Source organism: Myxocyprinus asiaticus, chromosome 30 (genome assembly GCF_019703515.2).
Source record: "Myxocyprinus asiaticus isolate MX2 ecotype Aquarium Trade chromosome 30, UBuf_Myxa_2, whole genome shotgun sequence".
Classification (NCBI taxonomy): domain Eukaryota; kingdom Metazoa; phylum Chordata; class Actinopteri; order Cypriniformes; family Catostomidae; genus Myxocyprinus; species Myxocyprinus asiaticus.
In genome coordinates, this window is record NC_059373.1 from 37,362,053 (window position 1) to 37,378,685 (window position 16,633).

General features: G+C 37.8%; 1 protein-coding gene across 1 annotated transcript in view; it reads left to right on the plus strand.

Moving 5' to 3' along the window:
* The window catches only part of LOC127420680 (regulating synaptic membrane exocytosis protein 2-like), a 240,201-nt gene that overhangs the window by 55,631 nt on the left and 167,937 nt on the right, over positions 1-16,633 (plus strand). The gene's annotated exons all lie outside the window — the stretch shown is intronic.

Sequence of the window (16,633 nt, forward strand, 5' to 3'; positions counted from 1 at the left end):
AAATAAATAGGGGTAATTTTGTTTAATGTTTACTTTAAGACAATTTTTTTTACTGAGTGTAATACTCTCCTTTCCAGACTGTGAGTTAGGTGACAGTAGGTCGAAAGTTCTGATGCTAAAATCAGTCTGTGCTTACCAAAATTCGAATCACTGCCCCCAGTGGCCGAAGCTGGAAGTGTTGTTAAGGTGAAATGTCCACAGGTTGGCACCAAAAGCGAGTAGTGTTTTTAGTTGTAAATTATGTGATACAGTCAACAGGAATGCATATTTTATAACACTAAACCTAACCATCAGTGGAGTAAATATGTCATTTTAGACCAAAAATGCAACCTTTGAATCTCACTCACCACTATTCATGTGAACGTTATTACATCTTGGTTATCACGGGACCAGAACCCGTACACTACAGTGAAGGTTGTCAAGTTTGAGTTGATGCAATAATGCCTGATGAGGAATGGTCACTCCTGATTAAATTCACAATCAAAAGTGTTTGATAATGGGGGATAACAGAAATAAAATGTGCAGCATTCGGCTGGTCATGTTATTTCAACATGGCAGCCACAATGAGAGATGACCCTTATGTAGATTAAAATAGCCTTTGCAAGGTCCCTGATATAACATTATGACAAACATTACTCAGACTTTAATGTAGTCGGTTGCTACAATCTATCTCGTGACAATTCGATTCCCAGATTCAGTAACTGTGTGTGTAAGATTACGACTGTGATGAGATCCGCACTACATGCTTGTTCATGTGGTAAACAGGATCTGGTGCATGTAAAAATAGCATTTGTGCTGCAAAATGAGCTTTTATATTTTATTATATATATATAAGACGACTGATTGGCTTGTCAGTAAATTGATGAATTACATTATCTGCAGTTTGCAAAATGACTAACACCCAGATAATAAGCACACACACACACACACACACAAAAAAGCCTCTGAAGCAAAAAAGTGTTCTCGGTGGAGTTACCCTCTGAAATGAGCCAGATGTCTTTGATATTTTAGACTGCCCACTTTTGTCTAAAGATGAGATGCTGTGCCGTAGCACAGTGAAAATAATGCCTGACACAATCAGAATAAATTTCAGGTTCAAGATGACAGATTAAGCAAGAGAAATGTTTAGAAATCTAATTAATTTTATACCAAAGAGTGTCAGCAATAATAGCAATAATCTAATTTAATCTAATTAAAATGGACCCACTTTAACAAATGTTTTACCTAATATTTGAGTGTCCTATGCCCCTTTTTAAGCTTATTTAGAGTACGCCATTGTTAGCTTAGCAAAATGCTAATGCCAAACTTAATCGAAATCAATTGTATGGGATGCTATTTTTATGACACACAGAGTTGCTGCCTATAGATGAAATTACTGTGATGTCACACCACAGGCAACTGCACTTCTGGGTTCTTTTGAGCAGAAATTTCAATGGTGGATATGGGCAACACTACAGTTTTAATTCTCTTTTGAGCACTTTATAATGTGATAATGTTTGTTTATGTTAATAAAAGTTATTATAAATGCATGTCTATGGTTTACAGTGAAGAAATATATAGCTTCTTCTGAACTATCGACAAAACAGGTTTAACTTAATTCAATAGGCCTGAATGATTATGTCAGACATGGTGACAGGTTGATGAATACACATCCTTACATGTTTAACACACTTCTAAAGCCTGAGAAATGTGACATATAAAAATGAAAATTACCAATAGACATGCAATATGTGTCTTTACTGCTGAAATTATTAGTTAATTACAGTAAATAATAATATTTGACTTCAAAATCATCTTATTCAGTTTATTAAAACGTATTAACATCTGGTTTCGATTGAACAAGTTACTTAAGATACAACTGTCAAAATTTTGAAAATGTACAGACATAATTTCAGCATAATTACAATATTTTTCTTCAAATTTCCTTTCACAATCAGTAGCCTATGCACTGGGGTTGTAGAGGGTACCATTCGTCCTGTTAGATCATTGTTCTATAATTTTTATCATTTTACCTTATGTCTTTCAAAGCGGTTGCTCTTTGTAAATTAAAAACAGTTGCTCGGATTGGAGTTTGTGCAATTGCCTCGTGAAAAAGTTTGAATCTCAAGTCAGCTGCAGGGTAAGACACGATAGCAATGAGGGTGATTCATGAAATATCCCGAGTTTATCCTGATCCACCCAACCTGAAGGAAATTTAAAGAAACCCAGAACTCCAATAATATCTCAGAAAAAGCACTTTTTGAGCATTTTCAGCTAAATTTGAGCAGAGTGTCCATTGACAGCAGTTCTTTTTTTCTGTGCCAAAAGAAGAACCCGGAAATTATGTAGCAGAGCATTTGTTAGTAAACAGTAACTTTATCTATTAAAAGTGTTCTAAAGACTAGAATGTTTTCTTATGAGGTTCCTTTTCAGAAATACAGCTGCCTTTATAGGCATCAGCAGTGCTTTCTAACCAGGTTTTGGAACAGAGTTGTCACCTTGTAATTTGGTTTGTTAATTGATAACCTCTTGCCTTACATAGTTATCAAAAACCAGTGTTGGTGTTAGCATGACCTTAGCAATAGTTACAATTCAGGGTTTTATTTGCAAAACCCTTAAAGCCACTAAGCAAGAACCGATTTCTGAATAGAACAAATCTGTTTCTTGTATCCCCAGTTTCCATACTAACATGGTTGATTTATGTGCGAATGGTGTGCTACAGAAATGGAATCGAACTCCCTCAGATGTCCTAATTAATTGGTGGCCACATTTCGGCCTCTTTCACTTTGGTTGATTTACTCCCTCAATCATTGATTATTTAGGAGTTGCATTTTCTCTAGTGTACTCTCTTCCTAAAAGCACTCACTCTGAATCAGCCAGGTTCTTGTGTGCCAGCTCCTTTTAATGGAAATCCAAACAGATCGATGGACAGTCAGAGCAACCCATCACGGGCTGGAGCTGTTATAATGTTGGAGTGGATGATTCTCTCTTCTGAAGGGCTGGAATGTCTAAAGAAGTTCACTTCCACTAACTCACAGGAGGAGAAAGATGCCCATTTTGCATCATGGGTGGTGAGAAGTACATGTTTTGACAAGGGATGGGTCACAATACACTATATGAGAAGTTGTCTTTAAAGTAATTTTAAAATTTAAAGCACCGCCAATACACCCATACATCTTTGGCATCTTGTGCCATTAGCACTGTGTTTTTCGGTTACATGTCAAAAATCAGCCTGATCTCACAATCAAATTGAAAAAAGTAGGCTGACTTTTTTGTTTAGCGAAAATCTCTATATGCTTATGAAATTTAAAACACTGTCCCCAGTGGTTAAAGTGGTCAGTGTTGTAGGGCGTATAGCAGTGCCGTAACCACAATACACTTTGAGGGGGACAAGTCCCCCCAATAATCAGATATGGCCAGATTGTCTCCCCCCCCCAATAATTTATATCCTTGTTGCTGTTCTGCTGCACTGCTCATCAATGTCATATGAGATAGCCAATCAAATTGATGAAGGCGGGACTTAAATGTAAGAAACTAAGCAGGAACCTCGTGGAGTGCCACGCATCAGCAAGCAGTTCAGGTTAAGAGTGTTTGTGTCATGTGAGATTTGCAATGTTTGACCACTGTTTTATGATTGAAATGTTGTACTGACCAACGTTAATCTCCAAGGGTGCAAACTATTCACCATTTGTCATATGTCATGTACAGTACATGATTTATATTTAATTTATAATTGTGAATGTGAAAACATTAATGGAGCAGTTTTCAGCATATCAGGCTTAAGACAAAGAGCGAATGTGCGTATATTGTAAAGAAATTAAATGAATGTGGTAATCTGGCAGGCTTTTAAAGTAGCTTTTTAGAAAATTCCCTTGACATTGTCTAAAATAATGATCTATAAAACACAAAGTATAGCATTATCACCCTCAGATCAGAACTAGAACATGGTAAGACCTGCAACTTGTGACTTCCATTGAGTTTTTAAGTTTTGGCAAGGACAGTGTCATATATTCTTAATGCAAATATTAATAGGTAATAATTTAAAATCAATTTAAGATTTTCTAAATAATTTCTTTATGTCTTTAATTAATTCTGAATTTTGTACAGCATCTCCTAAGAATCTTCTTTTAAAAGAGACCATTTTATTTTGAGGATGTCTTGTCAGGTTTGGTGGCTCAACAAATGAGCCACCAGTTAAAGTAGTTCACCTAAAAATGGAAAATGTACTTTTACTCACTCATATACTCACCCTTATGTTGTTCAAAACCCATATGCTGGGTTTTTTCTTGGAACATAAAGATATTTTAAGCAGCTCTATTCCATAGAATAACTGTTTATAGTGAGCAGGAGCTGTCAAGCTTCATAAAGGACAAATACTATGAAACACTATTAAAGGTTCAGTATAAAAACATTATAACAGTATTCCATATGGCAAGTGCATTATATTCCAAGCTTTCTGGGGCCACATGACTTCTTTGTGTTGTATGGACTACTTTTATGGTATATTTTTAATGATCTTTGGACCTTGACAGCAGTGGTCAATATGAATTATTTTTGTATGGAAAAGAGCAGTGTTAGGATTCTTGAAGAAAATAGTGTGTTAAGATTCTACTGGGAGGAAAAAACAATGAGGGACAATTTGAGGACAGTAAATAATTTTGTGTATTTACTTTTTGCTAGCCAGCTGACACAGTCATGTTATTTTACAGATACATCAATGATGGAAAGAAATTCAAATTATATTCATCTTTTCTTTGAGAAAGCACAAAAAAGAGAGAAAAGATGACTGAAAAGAGGCAAATTGCTAGCAATGCAGCACAGTGTTTGTTTTGTACTGTGTGAACTTTAAAAATACATGTATCTTTTAAAACCAAAAATTATACAATTTTGGGCCTTTATCGCATTTCAAGCCTTTATTCAGGAAATTATTGCATTCAGCGCCTTTACTATATAAAAGGACCAAAGAGGACCATTATATTTATGACCTCAACACCCATGACCCCCCCACCCCAAAATGGTTTGGCCCCCCCCAGCGTTCAAGACATGGTTACGGCCTTTGCGTATATGCACGTGTGAGCTCCATTTTTGTCACGGAGAGCTCACGAAAAGCTAGTTGTGAAGTGAGTTCCTTCCAGCTGTACAATATGTAATACAGTGAAGAATGCATATTTTATGGACTCTACCCCCCAACCCAAACCTAACCATTAGTGGAGTAAAAACACTAGGTAAACACACTGAAACCAATGCAAAAATGTCTGGTGGGAAATGTTGCATATCAGTGAGTCTGCATACTGTCACTGATCCTAGGGTACCGAAATTTTGGAAACAGTGTTTGCAAGTCTAAAACTCGCGGCCATTATTCTAGGTTGTTGTGTGTGGTTGCCAGGATGTTGCTATACGGTTGCTAAGGTGTTCTTACTGGCTTTAAGCGCATTCCTATGCGGTTGCTATTGTGCTCTGGGTGGTTGATACTGTAGGTAGTTGCTTACTGGCCCAAGTCAAAAGAGTTCATCACCAAGTCTCTATAATGTTATGTTCTCTAGATATGGCTTGGGTCTCTCATTCAATGTACATCTATGGGATAAAAAAAAAAAATATATATATATATATATATATATATATATATATATATATATATATATATATATATATATATTAGCTGTTTTATCCACCAAATGTAAAGTCTGATCATTTAGAAAAGTAATAGTACATCTCTCCTCAACAAGCCGCACAATTTGAGGCATCATTCAGTCTTCAACAGTACAGTACGAGTTATAGTAGTAACACTAGTGATGCTTGCTCTATCTAGCACCATTAAAAAGGTGAGGGCAGAGTTAATAGATATGGTGCAGATAAATCAAGGGTTGGCGTTTGGTGTTGGTTTATTGATCCTTAAACTGATGTTAAGTTTAAATGATGGCCCTAATAAGATCATTGATCGGTTGATTAATAGCATTGTGCATCTTTTGAAGGAATGATCCTCTTTCCATGGTCAATGTAACATTGGTTACAAGCTCTCTTAATTGAGCCAATATTCTATTATATCCCACAGTGTACGGTTTGAAGCATGTAACAAAATAGGAGGTGGTTTGTGCATGTAGCTCCTCAGACCATCAGTTAACTTGTGGCCTTGCTTAGTCAGCAGTGCTAGATTAATGAATGCTATGGGTGACTGCTTGCCCTTTGCCTAGCTGGTCAAGATTCTCACATCACATTTGGAGTTTTTCATTTAAGACAGGTGATTATCTAGCAAAAAACATTCATTATTTAGCCAAACGATTTGACGCCTATGTACATACAATTTTTTTTTTTTAACATTTAAGGACTGAGGTTTAGAACCTCTAGTTGAAAAATTAGAAGTAGACACATGGTTACTTCCATGTGTCTAACAAGATCTCATAGGAATTGGTTTGTAAAGTGTGGCTCTAGCACACATACAGTAAAAAAAAAATTCCCCTTTGGACAGACACTTTTTATATATACAACTTTTCCTACCAAAATGGGACATTTCCAAGTGAAATAAGATATTCAGTATGACAAAAACCAGCATAATGTATGTTGTGCTCTGAATGCAGGTCTGCAATAAGGAAAGCTGGTGTGCTGGTGCTCCAACATTACTTTTTTGACTAGCTTTACCATCAAGACTAAATTTGTTAACCAGCTTTACCAGAACAACCCAGCATGAAATTGACATGTTGCTTCCAAAAGTTTATGTACCCTGAAATCAACCACATTCAGCCAAATTACTGACAAGTGCTATCCCCCATCAGATATTTTTGCATCAATTCATGTGTGAACAAATTTCCCTATAGCTCTACTGATAGCATTTCGAGTGAGCAGCTTCAGAGACATGTGTTCTGGTCCTGTGAGAACAAGGAAGTAATCACATTCACATAAACAATGGAGAGTGTGATTTAGAGGTTGCATTTACATTTGTACTCCACAGTATTAAGGTTCAGGGTTTAGGTTTGGGTAGAGTTAATAAAATATGCATTCATGTTGTGACTGTATTACATAATTTTCAAAAAATACAATTGAATTTTTGCACCCTTCTGTGGACATTTCACCCAGAAACTGGAGCTCACACATGCCCATGCATTCAACAACACTTCCAGCTTCGAACACTGGGGGGCAGTGATTTGAATTTCGGTAAGCACATACTAATTTCAGCAGCAAAAATTGCGACCTAATGTCACCAATTTCACAGTGTGATCCATCTGGAAAAATACATACTGGTTGACCAGCTTCACCATCTAAGTTGCTGGTCTGGTCAGCCAGATAAATCTGCACCAAATTAGCATTAACCAGCATAAACTAGCCCAGACCACCATGGGAATTGCATGGGGAGGGGTTGAAAAGTAAAAGGGATTTGTGATGTCAACTGAAAAGGAAAGTAGTTTCAAAGGCGGAGCAAGTTATTATGTTTTGAGAAAATATTACAAAGACAAAATGATAAAGTGCGCTAATGAATCAAGCACAATAAGACCAGGCATGCGTATTAAGAAAGTAAATAGTAAGGGGCCTGGGTAGCTCAGCATTAAAGACGCTGACTACCACATCTGGAGTCATGAGTTCGAATCCAGGGTGTGCTGAGTGACTCCAATCAGGCTTCCTAAGCAACCAATTTGCCCAGTTGCTAGGGTGGGTAGAGTCACATTGGATTAACCTCCTTGTGGTTAATATGGTTCTCGCTCTCAGTGGGGCGCGTCGTGAGTTGTATGTGGATGCCGCAGAGAATAGCGTGAAGCCTCCACATGCGCTAGGTCTCTGCGGTATTGCGCTCAACAAGCCACGTGATAAGATGTGCGGATTGATGGCCTCAGATGCAGAGGCAACTGAGATTCGTCCTCTGCCACCACGAGGACTTAGAGCGCATTGGGAATTGGGCATTCCAAATTGGGAGGAAGAAGAAGGGGGGAAAGAATGTAAATAGTAAATGATTTCATGTTTATTTTAACTTCTTGGTGCACAGCCCTGCGTGCTACACTGTAGAAGCATCGTTTAACCCATAGCAGTTTCATCTCAACCTCTCTATCACTGACATCTGCATGACATCTCACTGCCTCTGATGATATACAAAGAAACATTCTGCATTTCTACCCCTGAGTAACAAAACTGTGGTAAGGAAATAGTAGTGATATTTAGCTCTGAGGAGGTATTAGCACCATGCATTCAGCGACTGTTTTGCATCGCACTGCATTTTTCTTCTGTGTGAATTGTGTGATTGAAAGCATGTTTATCTGACAGAGACGAGAAAGTTCTTCCGCCTGACTATGTTGTGCATCCACATCTCTCTCAATGTGCTGAGCTGCATTGCATGCATCACAGAATCCAACGTGTGTTCATTTATTCTCTCTCTCTCTCTCTTTCTCTCTCTCTCTCTCTTCGAAGGCAGCTTGCCTCCACTGCCATCCGCTTCAGCCACTAAATAAGGAAACAAATAATTTATTCAGCAGCCTGTGAGGCACTCTATTGCCCAAAATAGATTTTTTCCCCGTTCAACGGCAACATATTGTGACGTCTGTCAACCTCCAAAGAGAACCATAAAAGCACCATAAAAGTAGTTAAAAAAACATTGGGGTATATTCTGAAGTCATACAATAGCATTGTGTGAGAATTTCAGTCATTATTCACTGATATTGTTTACCTTCACCGGAGCTCACATCTAGCCTTGTGTTCATTTTACACCGTTTTTTATTTTAGTCATCAATTTTGCCATTTGTCATTTTTTCAATAATTTGTTGTGCCATTTTTATTCATTTAATTTTTTTTTTTAAATACTCTGACTAAAATGGCATATCATTTTAGTCTATAAAAATAACATATTTTAGTTGACGATCAATATGCAAAATGACAAAGACCTGTCTCAAACTGTAATAGACCAAACTTAAAAATTTATTTTACAGAAAAAGTTATTTAAATATCAAATATATTTGACTTTTTAGAAGTTACTGTTTTGTGAATTCTTCATGCTTTAGAGAGTGTTCTATATTTTAGACAATTTAGGGTATGATGTGTAGCTCATTTTTATGGAAACAGGATGAAGGCTTTTGTTGGCAATTCATTGATAGTCTATGTATTCCATTTTAGGAGTGTAGTCCATCATTAGACCAAGGTGATGCAGGCAGAGATCAGTGAGGTGCATTGCAGTTCAACCGGCAGGTCATTTCGTTGAGGTCTATCCTAAGTCCAAGGTTCAGGCAGTGGCATATGATGTATCCCATGTCTTATGGTTGGAGTGGGCATCACTTCATCCCATGAAGTCCATCGTAAAAGACTGAAGTGATGTCTGGCTGGCACTGGCTGCATTTAGTCGTCATTACTCAGACACACATAGCAGTGGAGTCCGACACCAAGCAGGAATGGAGCTGGATCTGGCCGGCTCAGGTAACCTTGGGATATGAATCCTGAGGTTGAGACAGAGAAACAAATAGAATAATATTAGCATAGATGCCATTACATTTTTTGCAGAGTTATAGATCATTATAAATGTTTCTGGTTCCAGAAGACCTACCAAAAGCAGCCTAATTGTTAATGGATAAATTAGGTGTTTGCCTGGCTAAATAGATGAGTCATTAGTCTAGACTTAAACTGAGTGAGTGTGTCTGTGTCCCGAATAGTGTTAGGGAGACTATTCCATAGTTTAGGAGCCAAATAGGAAAAGGATCTACCCCATTTCCTGGATTTTGATATTCTAGGAACTATTAACAGGCCAGAATTTTGTGATCGTAATGAATGTGATGGAATATAGCGTGGTAGAAGGTCACTTAAATACTGTGGAGCTAGTCCATTCAAAGCTTTGTATGTAGTTAACAAAAATTTTTAATTAATACAAATTTTAACAGGTAGCCAATGTAACAATGATAAAATGGGGCTAATATGATCATATTTCTTGGTTCTGGTTAGCACTCTGGCTGCTGCATTTTAAACTAATTGAAGTTTATTTATTGAGCTTGCAGGACATCCTCCCAGTAATGCATTACAATAATCTAGTCTTGAGATCATGAACGCATGAACTAGTTTTTCGGCATCAGTAACAGAGAACATGTGTCAAATATAACATCTAAGTTCTTCACTGTAGAAGACGATGTAACAGTACTCCCATCGAGAGTCAAATTATATTTTAGCGGCTAATATTTAGAGGTTTTTGGTCCAATAATTAGTATCTCTGTTTTGTCGGAATTGAGTAGAAGGAAATTTCTGGCCATTCAATCTTTGATTTCATTGATACACTCAATGATATACACTGATATACAGAATTGTGAAATTCAGTCGGGTTTCGAAGAAATTTAAAGTTGGGTATCGTCGGCATAACAGTGGAAACTTATTCCATGATTCCTTATAATATCTCCCAGGGGAAGCATATATAAGGAGATAAACAAAGCCCTAAAACTGATCCCTGTGGCACTCCATACTTAACTTTTGTTTGATTTGACAATTCCTCGTGTACACAGACAAAGTGGTAGCGGTCTGCTAAATAGGACCTAAACCATGCTAACGCAAGTCCACTAATGCCAACATAATTCTCAAGCCTATTCAAGAGAATGTCGTGATCTATGGTGTTGAAGGCAGCACTAAGATCTAAAAGCACTAGAAGAGAAATGCTGCTGCGATCAGATGATAAGAGCAAGTAATTTGTAACTCTGATATGTGCAGTCTCTGTACGGTGATGGGGCCTAAATCCTGACTGAAATTGTTCATATATACTATTTCTTTGTAGAAATTAACATAGTTGGGAGGACACTACCTTTTCTAGTATTTTTTACATAAACAGGCGATTTTAAATCGGTCTATAATCAGCCAATTCTCCAGGATCAAGTTATGGCTTCTTAATAAGCAGTTTGATAACTGCGATTTTAAATTTTCTTGGGACATGTCCTAAGGATAGCAAGGAGTTAATAAAATTAAGAAGAGGTTCTGAGATTACAAGGTATATCTCTTTTATGAGCTTAGTTTTTATTGGATCTAACATGCATGTTGTGGCTTTTGATGTTTTGATAAGTTTTGTTAGCTCTTCGTGACTTATGACAGCGAAGGATTGAAGTTGCTCATGAGGAAAATTATGAGACACTGTTTTCTTTGGTACTGTGACAGATAATTCCAATTTTATTTCTGATTATTTAAATTTTATCAGTAAAGAAATTCATGAAGTTATTACTATTGTGCTGCAATGGAATATCTGGTTCAGTCAAGGCTTTATTCCTAACCAATTTAGCTACAGTACTGAATAAACACCTAAGATTGTTGGGGTTATTTTCTATGAGTTTGCTAAAATATACTAACCTGGCATTTAGTGCCTGTCTGTAGCTACAGACACTATCCTTCCATGCACCGCAAAATACCTCTAATTTTATATTCTTCCACTTGCACTCCATTTTCCAAGCTGCTCTCTTGAGAGCATGAGTGTGATCATTGTACCATGGTGCAGGGCTTTTTTCTTTCATTTTCTTTATGAAGAGTGCGAGAGAAGACTGTATTTATATTTTCTCTTATTACTTCAAGTTCTTCTAGACTTTTTGACTTACTGAGTATATGAGATAAATCTGTAAGATTATTAGTGAAGCTATCTTTAGTGGTCGGAAGAATAGTTCTACCTGAACGATTGCGTGGTGTAGATTGAGTGACATTAGCTGATTGCAGCATATAAGAGACGAGGTAATGATCTGAGATGTCATCGCTCTGCGGCAGAATTTCTATAGTATCAGCATCAACTCCATATGACAGAATTAAATTTAGTGTATTATTATGGTGATGAGTTGGTCCTGTCACATTTTGTCTGACTCCAAGAGAGTTGAGAATAACGATAAATGCCAATCCCAATGTGTCATTTTCATTATCTATGTGAATGCTGAAGTCACCAACAATTAAAGCTCTATCCACAGGAACTACTAGATCTGATAGAAAATTTAAAAATTCACCAAGGAAATCAGAATACGGCCCGGGTGATCTATATACTGTAGCAAGGGCAAAAGATGATTGTTTATTTGTATCTGACGGTGTCACATTAAGCATTATTTGTTCAAAAGACTTAAACTTATATCCTGTCCTCTGAGTAATACCAAAAAATTCACTGTAAACTGCAGCAACACCTCTTCCTCGACCCTTCAGGTGAGGCTCATGTTTATAACAATAACCTGGGGGAATAGAGCCATTTAAACTAATATATTCATCAGGTTTAAGCCAGGTTTCAGTCAAACAGAGCGCATCCAAATTATGTTCTGTAATAATTTCATTTACAATTAGTTCTTTGGTTAAAAGAGATGTAATGTTTAGTAGCCCTACCTTTATATGATGTTTATCTTACATTTTTTGTTATTTTCAAGTTTTACCTTAATAATTTTTTTTTTTAATGATTTAGTGAGGGGTTTATGTTTGGTAGTTCGGGGACAGACAGAGTCTCTATATTATATATAGGTGATTTATTCTCTGTGTGTTGTAGTTTATGTGACTGTGTGACATATCAAGGCAGCTAGCAGACGTTCGGAATAGCCAGTTTGTCTGCTTCCTGACCTGGGCCCCAGTTAGCCAAATACTATCACTATTAAGGCTATGAGCCAAATTACTAGAGAGGAATAGAGGGATGGAGTCCATCTTTCTTTAGCAGGTCAGGTCTACTCCAAAAACTTGTCTAATTGTCTATGAATCCTATGCTATTCTCCAACATAGACAGACAGAAGTCCTCTATGAACACGCCCTTTGCCCATGCCCATGCCCAGGAGGAGGCCACGTTCTTGGTGGAATGAGCCTTAACACCCATGGGACTCTGTTTGCCTTGCAAATCATAAGCCGACAATGCCTGAAGGTCCTCAACACATTTTACAGATGGAGTAGCAGTACAGTCACCAAGGAGAGTATACGTAAACTCTCCACCAAGTGGGCGAGAAGGCCTCAGCTGTGTAGCACCACACAGAACGTACTGTTCAGAGGTTGTTAGTCCACAGACAAACCACCCAAGTGGTCATGGCTTGCCACTATGGCAGCAACATACACTTTAGGCTTGGATGGAGTAAGTCCTATATCCAAATGCTCTTGTAAAACGTGGAGGACCATCTGCACAGGGCAATGTACTGGGTTATCACACTGGGAGGAACACTAGTCTGAAAAAAATCACCATTTTAAGGCATACAGCTGCCCTGGGTGCGACAACCCATGTGTGTCAGAATAGCCGAGGCGACAACTCTGCGTCTGGCCACTTGGCCCAGTGCAACACTCATCTGAGAGAACAAGATGCTCTCCAAATTGTGAGTGCTGCTACACAGCGGCGCATCACTAGGAGACGTAAGCGACTGCTTCACCACATATGACTAGGCATTTGTGATTTGCCCACTCGTCTAAGAGAACGTGGCATTCTCCAAACCACGAGCGTGGCTACACAGTGGAGCGTCATAGGGAGATAGAGGCGATTGCATTGCCACATTTGACAAAGCATTCCAGAGTTGCTCAATTGACTATGAGGCCCAAATGCTCCAAATTGTTAGAGCAACCGATCCCTGTGCTTGTATGCTTGTTCATACGTAGAAGTAATCGTAGAGGCAAGTCAGCACATGGACGCCGCTCAGTCTCAGCAGAGCGAGCACCGCAACAACACATTTGGTAAATTTGCGGGGAGCCAGGGACAAGTGGTAGTACATTAAAATATGTGTCTTTCAGGTCCACTAATACAAATCAGTCTAACTGACAGACATGAGACAAATTTGTCTCTGAGTAACCATCTTGAATGGAGACTTGTAGTGCCTCATGTCCAGTGTGGGCTGCAGCCCACCGTCCATCTTTGTGACCAGAAAAAGGTATGCACACCGGTACTCACTCTATTGCATCTCTGGCAAAGAGACACTGTACCTTTGAGCCAGGGCCTGAAAAATTGGGCCAGCAGGTCTGCATGTTGATTAATAAACTTTCAGTCATGTGTTACATAAAGGTTGCCAACCATCCGTATCATCGGGTATATAAGGGATCAGAATTGAGTTCCGTATTATAGCAGATGCAGTCTGTACCATGTTTTATCATCTCACTTGCAAACAAATGAGAGAGTGGGCTGTGAGAGATGAAAAAGCTTCAGCTTTTTTAGAAAGAAAGCAAGTCAAGAGCTAAGCGTCTTGAGGTTCATTCACTCACAGTAAACTAATCAGTCTCAACAAGTGCTGCTTAAAAACAGCACCCATGCCTGTCTGTGAGAGGTATATATCGCTTGTTTTCATGAGCCAGTGGAAACATTTGAAAAATGCCATCTTAAAAAAACATTTAGCAAAAGTCTCTTTTAGTTTTTTTTTGTCACTAGAAAGAAACACACAAAGCAACACAATACAATCCATATCAAACACAGAAATGTTCAAAGGATAAGCTGATAGTCGGAGGACGACAAGGAAAGGAAGAGATGTAATTCAATCATTGTTGAAGGGTGCAAATCCAAATAACTAAGTGCTGAGTCAGATTCAAAGATTAGAGATGTAATCACTACTCTGAAAGGAAAAATTTCTGATGGAATGGGGCTGTAGTCGGTTTATATTCTCATGATTACACACGCATAAGGGGAGGAATGCCAAGCGCCATCTGCCAATGGGATTGCCATAATTCTAAAAGGGTTCAGTGATCGTTACTCCTGCGTGGAGCTCGCATAGCATCAGCTTCTGATGCAGCGTCGAAGTGACCGACTTCAAAGGGAAATAGATATTATTTAGAATTTGTTGAGAGAAAAAACATTTTTGTTGTTGTTGTTGTTGTTGTGGATATATCTAATTAATCTTAAAGATGTAGGATGTATTCATTTTACCGCTGTTCAGCTCTTTCTCCTCACACAGCTCAAGTGGGGAAATCCCCAACATATTCTGACTGGATTATTTGAATAAATGTGTTGCAGTATTATTTTGTTTCTCATAAATCGTCAATAGTGTGCTTCAATTAAAATTATCATCATGATGTGTCTTTTTTGTCTTTTCTTCATTTTCATTGACAAAATCAAAAAAACCTTTGTTAACGAACATTTGGTCAGTAATTTTGTTGATGAGATTAACACAGTTCAAGCCAAAATGGAACTAGTTCTCTGTCTTTCTCTTGGTTCTCTATATTTCTGTCTGTTTCCACACAAAGTTGTCAGAACCAAATTAAATTTTTTGGTGAACTATCCCTTTAAGTCTTCCCCATTTTTGGAAAGAGAGGAGGTTGACTGTGGTTTTGAATGTAGTGGTGCAAACGGCACTACAACTTCAGAAGTGCTGTTCTTGAGTGATGTACCCTGAATCGGAAGAGTAGGTAATTAAAATTTGTGCATATTTGGAACACAACAGGCATACTAATAGATTCAGAGTACTGCACCAACGTTCTGGAGCATTCCATTACAGCCTTCTAAAGTATGACTCATTTCTGGCACGCTGTACTTAGTGCAGAGTTGCGCTTCTGAGTGGTATTGTCTCTGGATATTGGTGTTGAATTGACATGGCTTTTTTGGGGGTTGTAAATGACTGGTCTTCAACGTTCTGCAATTTAATTAATGGGGAAGATTTATTATAGCAGTACAGTGCAGCAATCGTTAGTTTAAGAGGGAAATATTATTATTGGTGTTTACTAAGATAGTGACACTATTATTATTGCTCATACTTGGGGTTAGTGATTAAAGAAACCCCTAACCATAAGTATTAAACTTTACCATGGAATTCTTCCACTTTGTTTGTGCTAGGGACATGAATGATACCTCCAATCATGTGGCTTAGTAATAGCACACAATTTACGATTTTGGCGGAGGTCAAAAAAGGTGAAAAAATCCCGTAGACCTACAGAAAAAGTGAGACCTGAGCCATATGTCCTTTTTTGACTTTGGCCAGTAAGCAACCATTTACCAACCAAATACCATGTTAAAAAAACATGGATTTTGGTACCATGTCCAAAAAACATTGGTAAAAACCTTGGTTAAACCATAGTATTTTTTGACAGTGGGTTAATTTTTTAAGTTTGAGCACACAGTTTACAATTTTCACCTGACAAACGATAAAAGGGATTAAAAAATTCCATAGATTTACTTTGTAAATATGACCTGACTGAGCCATATGTCTAAGACTGGAAAATCATAGAGACTTGAGGGTGCCTTCTTTTGACTTGGGCCAGTGAGCAACCACCCAAAAAGTATCTTAACAAAATCATTGCAACAGCACACATATGTAATGCATGTTTGCATAGAAAAATGAAATACATCAATTTAATTGATGCATTAAATGGATATTACAAACGACTAATAATGCACTAAAAACCACTCAGCACATCTTAACAAGCACCTAAGTAACACCCTAGTTACTGCTTACAACAGTAAGTTTAGGTTCCATACCGTACCATGGTGGTAATACAATGTACCTAAAAAAAAAAAAAAAAACATGGCATGCAATATCATGCTACATATATATATATATAAAAAAAAAAACATGGATCTTGGTCCATAAATACTTGGGGATGGCATGGTAATTTTTGTTACTGGGTTCATTGTGTAAGTTTTACATATCCAAAACGGAAGTATTCTTCAGATGGATGCATCTCATCTTATAGGTAGGTATCGATTTACATCACAGTTATTGAATCTCTTGCCTGCAATCCTGGTGCACCTCTTACAAGATCCCGTTCTACTGGGGTATGCCCTACTTACAGTGTGTGTGTGTGTGTGTGTGTGTGT